This window comes from Musca autumnalis, unplaced genomic scaffold, assembly GCF_047663935.1.
Source record: "Musca autumnalis isolate F117 unplaced genomic scaffold, ASM4766393v1 scaffold_5, whole genome shotgun sequence".
Classification (NCBI taxonomy): Eukaryota; Metazoa; Arthropoda; class Insecta; order Diptera; family Muscidae; genus Musca; species Musca autumnalis.
This window is the reverse complement of record NW_027412088.1, coordinates 204,554,743-204,570,763: the sequence shown is the minus strand read 5'-3', so window position 1 is coordinate 204,570,763 and position 16,021 is coordinate 204,554,743. Positions and strand designations below refer to the sequence as shown.

The following is a 16,021-nucleotide window of genomic DNA, read 5'->3' as shown; positions in this document are numbered from 1 at the left end:
TACCCGAAGGAGTAGACCGATTGAGACCATATTGAAACCCTATTTAAGTCTGGTACACATTTCACGATGGGCAAAGTATGGACAATATCGGTTACTCCCTTCAAGAGTTATCGTGCGTACAAATTTTCCTAACATTTTCGAATTTTGTGGGGGAGGTAAAGGAAGGGGTGGACCGGTATAACCCATTTTCGAACTTAAACTAAGTTTGGACAAAATATTACGAAAGCCAAATTTTGGACCGAATCGGTTGGTTCGTTCGAGTTATCGTGCGCTCCAGCCAGCCAGACAGACGGACGGACATTGCACAATCGACTCCAAAAACACACATTTCGTCCAAACATACTTGGGTATATACTTATAGTGGCGCATTATCCCATAAATAAAATTCAGTCAACATTTGTCCAATTTGGGGGTTGACCTTGTATTATGCAGGGCAGAGCCTGTAAAGAGGTGTGCGAAATAACAGATCCACTTTAAGTAAATAAGACAATTTATTAAAGAAATTCAAATTTTACCGTCAAAATCTTACGGAAAAAATTAGTTTTCCTTCCTAACATTATTTTTCTGAATAATCCTGCACCAAAAGTTAAAATTTTAGCTCCCCTTCCAGAGTTAATGGGGCTAAAAACCCATATGGACCCTGAATCAAAGATAATGTCCCATAAAGAACTCCAATATATCGCGAATATCAATAATATTTGTGATTGTGAAGAAAATGTGCTAAACAATTATCAAAAATAAGAAAACATCAAAAGCCGGTCGAAAAAGTTAATATTTTTATGATTTTAGAGCAAACAAGTAGGAAAAGCGTTAAGTTCGGTCGGGCCGAACTTTTTACACCCTCCACCACAAATTTCAGCCATTTCGGTGGATAAATGTGACCACAACCTTCAAAATACCGAAAATCGGAAGGTACCGTTCTATGGGGGCTATATGATGGCGTGGACCTATACCTACAAATTTCTGGGGGAAAGTTCTATACCCCCGAAGAAGATTAAATACCAAATTTCAGCCATCTCGGTGTGATAATGAGGCCAAACCCTTCAAAATACTGAAAATCGGGAGATATCGTGCTATGGGGGCTATATCAAAACGTGGACCTATATAAACATTTTATGGTAGAAATATTTCTTAGCCTCTGGAAACACAAAATACAAAGTTGCAACCGATTCTGTTGTCAAATGGGACTAATACATTCAAAATATATTAACATGACGCGTACTTTATATGTGGGGGCTATACCAAAACGTGGACCTATATAAACCAACTTTGGTAGGAATGTTTTTAGGCCTCTGGAGACACAAAATACAAAGTTACAACCAATTCGGTGGTAAAAAGGGACAAATATCTTAAACATTCTTTAAAAGGACGCGTCACGCGTCATTTTGTTTGGGGGCTATACGAAAGCGTGGACCTACATAGCCCGCTTTCAATACCAAAAGTCCTACGTACAAATAATAGATTTTCCCAAAGTTTCATCCATCTAAGTCAATCCGTTCGGACGCTAGAGTGATTTCCACAGACGGACGGACATGGCTATATCGATGTAGAATTGCACGCTGATCAAGAATATATATATATAGTCCGTGGGGTCTACAATGATTATTTCGAGTAGTTCCAAACGTAGTGACAAACTTAATATATCCCCATCCTGTGGTGGAGGGTATAAAAATGGGGGTCCTGTAAGGAATATTACCCTTTGTAGCTCCTCTGCTCCAATAAACGAGTAAATAATTTATTGTTGTCAACTCTTAACAGATCTTAGGTGTTATTTAAGAACAGCATACAACAATTTATGGGTAGAGAAAGCACGAATGAAGCTAAAACCTCTAAAATACCGAAAATCGGGAGGTACCGTTCTATGGGGGCTATATGAAGGCGTGGATCTATGCAGACAAATTTCAAGGTGAAAGTTTTATACCCCCAACGAAGACTAAATACCAAATTTCAGCAATTTCGGTGTAATAATGAGGCTAAGAGCTCCAAAATACCGATTATCGGGAGGTACCGTTCTATGGGGGCTATATCAAAACGTGGACCGACCATCCCAGTTTTTTGTCCTGGATTTTGTAAGCCAATAATAGGTACGTTTACCAAAATTGATGCACCTACGATAACTCCTATTTTTGGCCACAGTTAATATGAAATCGCGACATAGTGCGACACCTCTTCTTAATCAATTTCTCTTGGTAATGTTGCATTTCCTATGCAAGATATTCCATTTGTTAATTTCTCAAACAGAGCTGAGAGAATGCAACACACATCGACTTGTTCTGTTAACATCAACAGCGACGTCAACAGCGTTCGTTTTTGATTACAACAAACAGCATAACGAAGTTGGAAACTCAGTGGACGTGTGGCAGGCAAAATAGCGACAGAGATGCCAACGGCAATGTGTGCTGTGTTTCTCCCACTCTCTTCGGCACTGCATTTTGGTGTTTGCTCTCTTACTCCCTCTGCCGACGCATGACAATGAATTCGCATTGTTGTTGTTGCCTTTGCTTCCCAGTCAGTCAGCGCGTTATTGAGTTTAGTAAATTTACCGTTTTATTTGCATTAGTGTTGGTGCGCGCACGCCGAGCTTATTGATGATAATAATGATGGTTTTGTTGTTGTTGTTGGGTTTTCTGTTGTGTGGGAATACATGTGAGCCATTAGGGTTTTTAGTTTCTGCTGTTTTGAATGCACATTGCGATTTGTGGTGGATAGGTGTGTGTGTGCATGTGCATAAATCTGTAATGTGAAGCTTGCATTGAATGCAATTGAATATTGCAGAAAATAAGCAGAGATATTATTGCGCACAGTGGCACGGAATTAACTAAAAGGGAAAATTAAGGTGTTTGCCATTAACCCTTTCAGAAACAAAAAAAAAAAAAGAAAATAATTGCGGTGCTTAATAGGTAGGGGAAATGTCGATTACATTTTTAACATAGAGTTTAAAGAAAAATTTGGTTTTAATGAAGAGTGTGCAAATTATTTAATTTACCCTCTATATCACCATGGAAAAATGATACCTTGACAGTTTCATTAACAAAAAATCATCAATTAACTCTTGTGCCAGACACTGAAAATAACACATGAAAATATTTTAGCTTTTAAGAGAGGGCGGAGGTGAAGGAGCTCCCTTTCTCCTTTACCCATAAGCTCAAAACAATTTCATGAACATTTTCATAGTCTGGCACAAGGCTTACATCCCCATTTTTTATGAAAATTCGTAATATGGAATCATCTCCTTCCCCGCTGAAAATGAAACAGTTATTTGACAGCGCCACCTGGCAATGTGAAGTTATTGTGCTCTTTTTATCAACCACCTTTCTCTCTGTTACAGCCAATTTTTACTCTTTTCACTCTTTTCATTTGGACACTCACACATCCACTGTTCTGTTGATGCTCTGCCCGTTGAGCCAAAAAATGAACGTCGTTGTGCGATTCAAATTGGATAAACACCAAGCGACGTTAACGAGGCATCTCTGTCGCGTCGCTGCTCTGTTAACTCGGACAGAGCAAAAGAAAATTTTCTCTTTTTCGCATTGAAACTACTTGAATTATTTTCAGTACGTATTTGTACTTTGAAGTGAAACGGAGGTTACTAGCGGATACAATTGAAGAATTGAAGCAAATCCATTACTAATTTCAAAAAAAGCCAACCAATCACAACAACAAAAGTAAATTCTATGAAATTCAGTTCTGTGTTTTAAAGCTGCAACAACAACAACAAAATAAGAAGAAGAAAAAATAGTGAATGTGTTATGTTGTATGTATGTGTGTGCAACAACAGCAACAGAAACAAGAAGTAAAGTAAAGAAAAAAATATAAAACAAAACAAAAATCAACCACCACCAACAACAACAAGCAATTTTACAATACAGAAGAGAAGTTGAAAAGTAACAGCAAAAATAATAAAAAAAGCCAAAAGAAAAATTTGTAATTACAAATAAACAAAGCTCGGGAAAAAACGTCGTTGTGAATTTTGATGAATGTCGTGTGAACAACAACGCCAACAACAATCAAACAGACGTATAAAACAACACAAACCTTAATTTGTAACGGGAAAATTTCTCTAAACGAAATCTTATCGGAAAGAAGAAAAAAAGGAACCACCATTTTCCTTTTGACTGAAAGAAATTTTTGTGAAGAAGAAGCAGCAAATTTGTTGTAAAACAGAATTTCCGTTTTCCTGCTGTGCAACCAACAAAGCAAACAAACAAACGGCAAGAAAATCCAACAAGAAGCAGAACAAGAAATAAAGGTAAATTCTTGACAAAAAAGAAGTGTAGAGAAAAAAGTGAATGTAAAAAAGTTGTGGCAAAAAAAAGAGCTGCAAAAAACGACAACGACGAAACAAGAGTTAACAACAAAAACAAGCAATCAACCAACGAAGAGAAAAAGTGTATAAAATTGTTAATTAGTTTTGTAAATTGCAATTGTTTTCTGGTTAACTAGACGGACTTTTGTTTGTTGGCCACGGTTTCTTTTTGACGGGGCTTTGTTGCCTGTTCATGATTTTTTCAAGTGAAAGTGTAAAAATTTGTAACTGGTCTGAAACGAAAAAGAAGAAGGATGATAGAGATACCAAAAAGCAGCAATGAATGTGTTGGACAAATATTGGTGCAAATGATGCAAAGAAAATTTCAGGGAAAACTTTACTTTCTTTTTGCCATTTGCAAGAAAATGTATTCCTTAATTTGTGTTTGAAACAAATTTGAAAAGCAAGAAAATATGGCAAATTTGTGTGTGGGTTTTTCCTACCCCCTCCCCTCCATTCCACCAACAATAACTGGCTTTCCACAACCTTTGTTGTTGTTGCTGTTGGTGTTTTTTGTTTGTTGTCTCTTGTCTGTGGTATTGCCAACATAGAAGAAGGCCAAATATGGCGTTTTACGTACGCTAGAAAACTTGTTTGCATGTCAACGAGGAGGAGGTCTTGTTGTTTATTTTTTCTGTTCTCTCAGGATTTCTTTGTCTAAGAAAAGCTGTAGAATAGTTACAAATGGCTTAATGAATTAATTCGTTAATTATTTCACCTATGAATCAATAATTTATTTGTAATTTTCCTGAAAGAGAAAAGCTTTGGTAATCCACCACCTTTTTTTTGCCTAGTAAAAATGCAACGCCAACCTTTCCACAGACACATAAACAAGTATACCCTGAGAACGTATCAAATTGTAATTTTTCTCTCTCGCTCACTCTTTGGCAATAACAGAGAAGGAGAGCAGAGCCTTTATCTATTCAACTACGGTAGTTGAAACACAGTTAAGTGATGCCAATTTGGTGATTTTTTTCCATTAACGTAAAGGAAACAAAGGAACAAGTCTCGTTGAGGATCATCTCTCGGATGGGGCTGAAATTTTTACCATATGTAGTACTTGTAGTACCCTGATCAAAACAATATATAGCTTTCCAGGGTGAAGTCCAAATTCCCGAGATATTGATCTTCACTTGTTTTACTTTTACCACCATTATTAATTATCCTATGCAAAATGGGTACCGTTTTAAAGATTATGAAGTGTGCTTCCAAATGCCGGGAATAATTTTGAAAAGGTAGTTATTATTATATAAAAGGTAATTATAATAGTTTATTAAATTATTATACAAAAAATAAGTTTTTTACGTAAAACATTCTCCTATGAACAGGTGCAAAAGTCGGTTCAGCGAACAAAAATTTCTTCTAAAAATGTTAAGTCTTAATTAAGTAGCCGATATTCGACTGGGGATTTAAGACATTCCCCCTATGGACAGGTACAAAAGTTCCTTCTTTAAGTAGCTGATGTTAGACTTTCTCCTATTTTGCAGTATTTTAAAGCTTTAAAACGTTACCCACATTGCTCAAAGAAGAATAGTAGTGGACGCATGGACTTCCCCCGGGAGTACACTGTGTTCAGCGTACCAAGAACTACATATTGTGATAACTTCAACCAGATCCGAGAGGTGCTCTTAAAGGGGAGCGTTGACATTTATGCTCACTTGATCTCAGTAAGCGCTCACTGCCGGTGGCTGGAGTGACCTTAGCTTAATATATCTTCTAGTGTTTGCCCACCGGTGCTGCGGTACTTTGAGTTCATATCTCATTTGATTTTATCTTAAAACTACGCTTAACATAGCCTATTATTAAACTAAGCAGATAAACTGGGGACTAAAGGGGTTAACACCAGTTGTAGAAATGTTTTTATTAAATCGCTTTGTGAGCTTATTGTGTACATAGTACATAGACTTTTACGAAAAATTGACGTCTTTTAGCCATAAATTGGTTAACAATTTTTTTGAGAAATTTCCTCGTTTAACGACATGATTTGCACCTATGTACTGGAAATTTTCACTATATAATCTAAGCTACTTCTACTATAAACGTAAATTTTCGATTATTTGACAGTGCTTGTAGCCCCTTAAGTTTCACAATCAGAAGGGAGCCTTTTATAATATTTAATATTGATTTTTATACTCTTCACCATATTATGGAAAAATGGAATTGTACGTCGCTTTAGAAATTACTCTAGCTTCTAAACAGTTCGAAGAAGGTTAGTAGAACATTTGAAATTGAAAATGGCTCATAATAGTTGTACGTTTGGACGTTTGATTTGTTCCAGAACTGAAAAAAACTACTATTTTTTTTCAATATCATAAAGGAAAAATTGTTAGTAAAAAGTTGTAGATTCTCGCAGGTTCTGGAAAAAACAACTGTTATAATGGTATTTCGAAGATTTCAGCCATATTTTCCAACCTAATTGACTAGTTGTTCAGTCTTTTCCTTGAAGGTAGAAACTCCCCTTTCAAAATTTGTCAATACTGGGACTGGATTCTTGTTCTATGAAAATTTGAAATGAAAACAAAAATTTCTTTAAAATTGTTTTCATTTGAATTTTTTTTTCATTTCAAATTTTCATAGAAACAGAATTGGTATAGACCCTATAACTATTAGGGTTATGACTTTTTTCTCAAAAGTGATTTCCTGTAGCACGCATTAATGAACTTTTGGCTATTAATCACTAATAGAACGTTTATATCATTGAAATTTAAAAAAAGTTCACGCAAAAATCGATTTAGAAAAACATTTTTTTTGAAAAAAATTTCGAAATGAAAAAAACTCTAAAATTATTTCCTGTTGCACAAATGGATAAACTTAAACCTACTGCAGTGTAAATAATCAATCAACGACTACTCTCGCCATGGTTCTGTTAACATTATATGGGTACCAGGACATAAAGGGATTAGCTAACTCCTTGGCAAGGCAAGCCAGAGAGCAAACTACGATAAGCCTAGATCATTGGTGTCCAACATAAATGAGAGAGAATTGATGGGAGAGTAATGTCCCTTTGTTAAACAACGGCTGACACAGCTCTCATTTCTGTTCGTTTTTCTCTGTTGTTACACGTAGGCGTGGACATCAATAGCCTAGATAATGCTAAGCCTTTAAAAGCGGCGCGTTAGAGTTAAAATCATGGGCAGAAAAAGCCCATACATCCCTCTGGAATACTGAAGAGAAAGGAAAAATACAAAAATCCTCTGGGGAAACCCAGACGAGGATAAAACAAAGGAACTCCTTCAAATGAGTAAAAAAGACATTAGTAGACTGACAGGCATCCTTACAGGACACCTAGGGCTACCAGCACATCTGCACAAAATTGGTTGTGCAGAAAGCAGCGAATGCAGAGCATGCGGAGAATACGACGAGACGTTGGAACACTATCTCTGTCATTGCCCAGCCTTCGCGACGCTAAGAAACCAATTACTAGGAAATAACACTATACTAGAACTCCACCAAATTAGGGCAAGCGAGTTCAAAAACTTAAGAGATTATGTAAATGGCACAGAATTTCTTAACTGATAAATTTATTTTCTTTTAATAAATTAAGCAATAAAAATTGTATTCCCCTTAGGCTTCCGCAATTAGAGCGCACCTATACTATTTAATATTTTAAAACAACTAGTTTATTAGTGGAAAATATTTGGCATTGTTCGCCAAGGGGTAAGGCAGGGAATACTATAGTTTCGATTATCGCCACAGAATCTCATCAGTTCCCTTGTTTTTTGTTTGTGGATATTCTCCACCGAAGTGTTATACCCAAACATCAATCGTGAGCTCGAAGTATAAAGGTGAGCAAAGAAAAAAGTCCAATAAGAAGTTTTTCCTTGGCAACCACACACAACTCCGACGAAATTGCAAACGCTATCCCAAAGAAGAAACGCCACAATGTTTCTAAGAAATAATTAATTTTTTTTTATATCATCGGAATGTAAACTAAATTTCGAAGCAAATAAGCATAAGCATAGCAGTTGGAAAATTTGTCCAAAAAGTATGCTGACATTTCGAAGCCGGAAATTCGTTTTTTTTTTAATTTTTATAATAATCCGGACACGCGATCAGATAATGTCTAAAACTTATTATAGGTTTACAGGAATCGTGATTTTACGTCGTTTAATGTATACATACCTCATGAAAGTGCTCCGCGCAGCATACTAGTAATTAGTGTCCAAAGTTGAACATTTGAGATGTGAATTTTTTTTAAATTTGACTATAGTTTTTTACTCGTCGAATAAAATGAGACTTTTGCACTCGAATCCCTCCACTAAAGATACTTCGACAATAGGAAAATCAGCAAAAATATATTTTAATAAATTCGCGTTATATTGGCTGGTGTGCAGGATAACGCGGATTTTATTTATATTTTCGGTCAATTCCCTCGGGACCTCTCCCCAAAAAGTTCAACATTTTTCTGTAAAATGGTGTGAACGATAACTCTCGAAGGTTTGGTCCAAACTATGCACATCGTGTTATTCCTTATTCCCAGATATAGATGGGGATCAAATATGAACTATATCGGCACTCCTTCTGGTAATTGCCACAAAAAAATTCGGAAAACAAAAAAATTCATACTAAAATGGCTAGTGTGCAAGTTACCTCTCAAATTTTCAAAAATTTCTTCCAAACTTAGTTTAACGTAATTTAGTATTTCGAGTTCTCTACGAATCAGAAGTTTACTTAGTCCCAATTTACATTAGGCGAGTTTACTTGCGGCAATTTTCAGTTTGTAAGTGAGAGAGGGTGCTGAGAGGCAAAGGGTTACCATATGCCTCACCTCTCTCTCCTACAAAATGACAATTGCCGCAAGTAAACTAGCCCAATGTAAATTGGGACTTACTAAAAATTGTTGGTACCTATATGTCAATGATTTGGTATATTTTTTGAAACAAATCGTGATACAATATTACTATACGTGAGCGTCAAAATAAACTTTACACCACTCAACAATTTTTTACATAAAAGATATGAATGAAACTTTTTAAGTATTTAGTAGTGAATTAAAATCCAGAAAATATTAATTTCCATTTGACGCGTCAAAATATAGTTTACAATTTTAGAAAAAATAAAAAAACAGTTGAAGAAAGTACTTGGCAGCAAACTTACCACAACTCTCTTTCAATTCCCTGAAGATGATTGGAGGTTCCAATCGAAATATTGGAAAATAAAGAAATTTAAATCAGAACATCAGATTTTATATTTAAAAAGCCTGCAGCCAAACAATCCTTAACCCGCAAAAAATAAAAATATCAAACCAAACGTAAGGAATTTTTTATTTCTTTAACTAAATAGAGGCATATTTTGGCTTTTGAACGTCTTCTCATAATATTAGAGCCTGCAAACATTAAATCAACGAGAGTTTTTGTGTAATATTTCCCCCATCATCAGAGGCTGAGAGTATATGTCCACAGCTGAATGATACTTTCTAAGAGTAGTTTACACTATCTATCAATGTCATATGACACGAACTAAAAACATTCCATATCTACCCACGTAGGCAATGTGGAGACGTAATTTTATTACATTTTTGTTGGTGTGGACGCACAAAGTAAATGGAGTAAGAAAATCCCCAATATTGCACATATTAGCGTCTATATAATGATGGAAAATTTCATGTCATATGACATTTACATATAATGTAAACTACCCCTTGCTTGTTTTGATTTTATTCAATTACAAAATGTTGATAATTTTGAATTTGATTGCGAGATTTCACATTTTTAGAGATTTTTGATAATAAAAAGTTGACAACACTGGCAATTATCACAACACAATATCCTACTGTTGTTAAACTTCCCCCATTAGTCCCATTAGTGTGGTAGTTACACGGATAAGAATGCTGTTATCTCAATTGGAAAAATGAAACTCTGAGAGATGAAAATAGAGAGTGGAACATTGATGGAGAGTATTTTGCCCAAAGGGAAGAGTACGTGCATATATTGGAAGATTTTTCCTAACCAGTTTGGCAATGATGGTTAGAATTGTTTTTTTTTTTGTTATGGTTTATTTCTAACAAAATTCTCGCCACTCTTCCCTCAACCAAACAAAACATTAGACAATTAAACAACCACCCAAACCGGTGGTGACGGATAGGTAAAGTAGACAGAGAGTTCTAACGAAAAAAAAATCTTATTAAACGTCAATACTCCCACTGCCACAACCACCAATCCACTTCTTACCTGGTGGCGTTTCTGTAAACGAAAAAGAAATTATACCGTTAAGTTACCGAGACGACTAAAAACATTAGTGTTTCTGTTTTTGTTGCTGCAATTGTTGTGTTATAAAAAAAGTTACGCCGTTATTATTATTTGGTATTCTTGTCATAAACATTATTATTGTTATCTGTGCTCTGCTCTTTACCTCCATCCATTATTGAGGGAGGTGGTGGTGGAGTTTTGGTTGGTGTCGCTTGGGTTGTGATGTGCGCTGTTGTGGGAGGTGGGTGGTTTGGTTGGTGTTGACTGAGGTGTGTGTATCAATGGTTGCAGTACTGGGATTCGATTTTCCGTGTTTTCAATGCTGAGGCTTTTCGAGCTGCGCCGTCGCCAATCAGTGGTGGAGAGTGCTCTCTGACTCTCTTGTGTGTGTATTTATTTTTTTCTGAGTTTTTGGCTACTGGCTGCTGCCTACTCCAAGCCATTTGTTAGCAGAACGTTAAGCGGAACTTACGCACATTTTCTGTTTTGGCGCTGACAAACGTTTTAGCCAAAAAAATTTCATTCACCCACAACTCATACACGCGATCAAAACAACAAACGGTAAAATACAAAAAAATCACAAAACACAATCAACCATCCATCCTCCACATACCTAATACAACAAACAATACATCACACTCAAGGAAACACCAACAACAACAGCAATCAGCCAAAGAAAAAAAATTAAAAATGCTTTTCACGCCACCGCCGCCGCTTAAAATGTCGGCAATGCTGCCTGTCTCTTCGTCATGGCGGCTGGATTTATGAAAAATGATGGAAAATACACACACACTTGTTCGGCTTTTTTTTTTGACACTCAACGAGTGGGAAATACAACTGTCACCAGAAGAATACACACATCACTTGAAAACAATTCACATTTTCTTTTTCCAAAAAAAAAATTAACTTTTTGAGTCAACATAGAGAAATTTGTCAACGACAACAAAGGAAAAAAGAAGCAAAGAAAAATTTCATACCAACAAACAACAAAAAAGATGAAAATTTCAAACAAAGTTCAATAGTGAAAAAGTGAGCTAAAAGAAGAGAAAAAATTTAAAAGAAGCAACATCCCAAAAAAAAAAAAAGAAAATATTAATCAGTGAAGAGAATTGTGTTTGAAAATAGTGTAGAAAACTCAACATTTTCCCAATTTAAATCATAAAGAAGCATTTGAAACATAAAAAATAATTGTGAAAATCTTGGTAAACTAATGGTGCTTTGGTCTATTGGTTTCTTCTCAGAATTGCAATTGTTTTTCCCTTTCATCTTTTGTACATTTTCATCATCAATTTTTCCACTTCATGGTTTTTCTATGCTTTCCTCTTGTTCGTTCAACAAAACGGGGAGGCTAGGCTATTGCTCGAAAGTATAAGGTTGGAAAAAAGGAAGATTTTTCCCACATTTGTTTCCATCGCCATAATTTTCATCACATTGCATTTGAAATTATTTTCCATCCCTGTTTCATCTAATCTTTTGTAAGCTTCCGTTTGTTAGAAAATCCCTTTGCCTTTCCCTCGTCGCAACATTCGCATGGGCCGTTAATGTTTTAAGGGTTGTCCGTCCGTTCATCTGTCTATCTGCCTAACTACCCTTTTGTTTCAAGTTGCCATTGTCCAAAGCCAACAAAACTTTCATTTTCTCTTCTCAAGTAAAACAGCATTTTCATTTTCTTATTAGATTTTCCCAATCAGTTTTCCTTTATTTTCTTTTTTCATGGGGAGGAAGTTGAAGTTTTGTTTTGTTGCCAAAAGGTGAGATTTCCAAAATTTCCATTTTAGTAAATCATGTGTTTTTCACAGTCAAGTATCCTTCTTCCTGCTTTGCCGAAAACAAAAACAACAAAATTGAGGGTGTTTTTTCTTTCTTCTTCACCATCATTGCCATTGACTTTGCCAGGCATTCATTCATTGAGTACAGCAGCAGTAACAGCCGAATCATGGCTTCTCATTTTTGTGCAAACAAGTTTCCATTTTTGTCCAGGGATGCCAAAGATTTCCCCAAATGTTGTTAGGTAAGGGTTGTGATATCCAAGGTATTTTGGAGGGAAATTTGGTTAATTTGGGGGTGTGTGGGAAAACCGGTAGTTTTTAAGAAAATTATTTTCATAATTGAACCCAATGTTCGGCTTAAGTCTCGTTTAGGGGCACCTCTCGGATCGGGCTGAAATTTTCACCATAGGTAGTCCTTGGGACCCTGATCACAACGATATATAACTTTTCCGGGGGGAAGTACATTCTTCCCGAGATATGGGTCTTGACATTTTACTATTTTTACTTGGGCAATATGGGTATCATTTTAAAGCTCGTGGTGAGTACTTATGATTGCGTTTACGACTTTTGCTCCTGTCCATAGGAGAAAGTCTTAAATCCCGGCCGAAGCCCGGCTACTTAAATCTCGGGAAGTATAGACTTCCCCCTGGAAAGATATATATAGTTGTGATCAGGGTCCCAAGGACTACCCATGGTGAAAATTTCAGCCCATAAACGAGACTTGTTCCCAATGTTCTTCCATCAGGTTATCGGACGTTGATAAATCAATGTATTTTTCGATGATTCAATTGCTGATATTGTGTGAGAAGCTGGGTAATTTATCAGTGCATAAGGAAGTCCATTATAATTAGAACATAATTTTTGGACTTTTCAAAAGCCTTCTTCAGAAAAAATATCTTCAAAAGGTATGCTTCCCAAAGAAGAATAGGTCGTCTTTTCAATGATGTTTTTCCTAACATAAACCTATTTGAGCACTTTTTCTATTGCAGCATGCCTTTTAAAGTTTTTTTCGGAGAAAGGAGACCTTCTAAAAGACAAAGATCCTTAAAAAGGGTGTGTTCGTATAACTCTTCAATAGAATGCCTTGTCAAGGCTTTTTTCTCATAGACGATATTTAAATACAATTATAAAAAGTGCATTTACCATTAAAGACCCCAGTAGTGCGATTCTCTAACTCATTATACCCTACACCACACTGTGGTAAGGGGGGTATTATGTCTTTGTGCAAAGGAAATGGAATAGACCCATAGTTCCTTTTGGGGATATAGTACATATAATCACTTTCTGAGTCGATTTATGCATGTCCGTCCGTCCGTTTGTCCATGTATTTTTGTTCGCAACGATTCAGCTGAAAATTGGGTAATATAATTTTTTTGGCCTTAGGAAGAACGCTATTGCTTTTGGTGAAAATTGGTTCAGATATAGCTCCCTTATATATTTTCGGCCGATTTGACGTATTTGCTGCACCCAACACGCTATATACTTCTGATTTTGAAAAAATTTGGAATATTTGACTTAATTCGGTCTAAAAATAAATGTGCCAAACTACTTCGAAATCGGTTCAGATTTGGATATAGCTCTCATATATATTTTCGCCCGATTTAAGAAATTTGGTGCACGAAACACGCTATATATGTCCGATTTCAATTAAATTTGGAATGTGCGACGGTATTTAGTCTAGAAATAAGTGTGCCAAATTATATAGAAATCGGTTCAAATTTGGCTATAGCTTCTATATATATTCTCGGCCGATTTTAGGTATTTGATGCACGAAACGCGCTATATATGTCCGATTTCAATGAAATTCGGAATGTGCGACGGAACTTAGTCTAAAAATAAGTGTGCCAAATTATATAGAAATCGGTTCAGATTTGGATATAGCCCCCATATATATTTTCGCCCGACTTAAGGCATTTGGTGCACGAAACACGCTTTATATGTCCGATTTCAATGAAATATGGAATGTGTGACGGAATTTGGTCTAAAAATAAGTGTGCCAAATTATATGGAAATCGGTTCAGATGTGAATATAGCCTCCATATATATTTTCGCCCGATTTAAGGCATTTGGTGCACGAAACACGCTATATATGACCGATTTCAATTAAATTGGAATGTTTGCCGGGATTTGGCCTAGAAATAAGTGTGCCAAATTATATCGAAATCGGTTCAGATTTGGATATAGCTCTCATATATATATATATTATGAGATATTTGATGCACGAAACACGCTATATATGTCCGATTTTGATGAAATTTGGACTATGTGACGAAATTTGGTCTACAAATAAATGTAAAAAATTATATCGAAATCTGTTCTGATTTCGATTTAGCTCCCATATATATTTTACATATTCGCAGTGGTGTAGGGTATTATATAGTCGGCCCCGCCCGACTTTGATCCTTTCCTTACTGGTTTTGGTCCGATTCATGTCAAATTTTGGGACTGGGCATATTTTTGGCTTCTGATTAAATTGATTGAATATGACATATCCAAAATGCATAAATTATGCATATGCAAAAAATAATATGTACATATGCAAAATTTAGGCATTTTACATATTTTCTTATGCAAAAAATATTTCAATTAAAGGGACAAAAATGTTTGTGTGTACAATTTTGCTGTTTAAAATTCTCTTCAGATAAGTCAATAAAATAGACAAATGTATAACCACAGTCGCAAGCTACAAAAAATCGAAAATCCGGAGATACTCTTATGTGGGGTCTATATATGAAGACGTGGACATATACTGACAAATTTAAGGTGAAAAGTTTTGTACCCCAAACGAAGACTAAATACCAAATTTCAGACATTTCGGTGGTATATTGGGACCACAACCCTCAAAATACCGAAAATCGGGAGGTACCGTTCTATGGGGGCTATATAAAGACGTGGACTTATACCGACAAATTTCAGGTAAAAAGTTTTATACCCCCAATGAAGTTTAAATTCCAAATTTCAGCCATTTCGTGGGATCTTGAGGCTACAACTTTCAATATACCGAAAATCGGGAGGTACCGTTCTATGGGAGTAATATGAAGACGTGGACCTATACTGACAAATTTTAGGTGGAAAGGTGTATACTTCCAACGAAGACTTAACACAAAATGTCAGCCATTTCAGTGTGTTGTTGAGGCCACAATCTTCAAAATATCGGAAATCAAGAGGTACCGTTCTATGGGGGCTAAATTAAGATGTGGACCTATGCGGACAAATTTGAGGTGTAAAGTTTCATACCCCTAACGAAGACTTAATACCAAATTTCAGACATTTCGGTGGGATATTTAGACCACAAATCCTTGTATATATTTTAGCATATGGTTTTGAATATGCTCATTTTATGCAAATATGTAAAAATATGCCAAATTTTTTTTGTGATAAAACGAGTTTCTGTCTAATCAGATTTTCTCTACGACCATCCTAACCATATATGCATTTGAATAGGATTCCGCTGTCTAGATATCACCCGATTTTGGACGAGATCACGAGCTTCATTTTCAGGCATCAAATAGTCGGCTATCAGGATCGCCATTGAAGGTTACATTCTCACCGACATACTTATTGAAGAAATATGGGCTGATGTTTCGGAGAAACTACGCGAAACCGTTGTTTTTTACAAGTTGAAGTGACACCTCTTGAATCTCGTTAGATTGCTATTAACCCAAATGCGTCTATTTTCCTTGTTTACATACCCATTAAGCCAGAAGTTGGCCTATTGATTTTACTAGGCTCTCTTATTATAAAAGCCAAACTTTAAG

General features: G+C 35.9%; 1 protein-coding gene across 15 annotated transcripts in view; it reads left to right on the top strand.

The window, feature by feature from the left end:
- Window positions 1-3,542: 3,542 nt before the first annotated feature.
- sm (heterogeneous nuclear ribonucleoprotein L) overlaps window positions 3,543-16,021 on the top strand; it is a 345,011-nt gene continuing 332,532 nt past the window's right edge. For 5 of the 15 annotated variants that reach the window (XM_073990803.1, XM_073990796.1, XM_073990793.1 and 2 more), the window contains exon 1: window positions 10,941-11,055. The gene's annotated coding sequence lies outside the window, so the exon portion shown is untranslated. Of the gene's footprint in view, window positions 4,250-10,607; window positions 11,056-16,021 lie in introns of those variants that run through there. The other 10 variants (XM_073990802.1, XM_073990798.1, XM_073990795.1 and 7 more) reach the window with 5 other exon arrangements.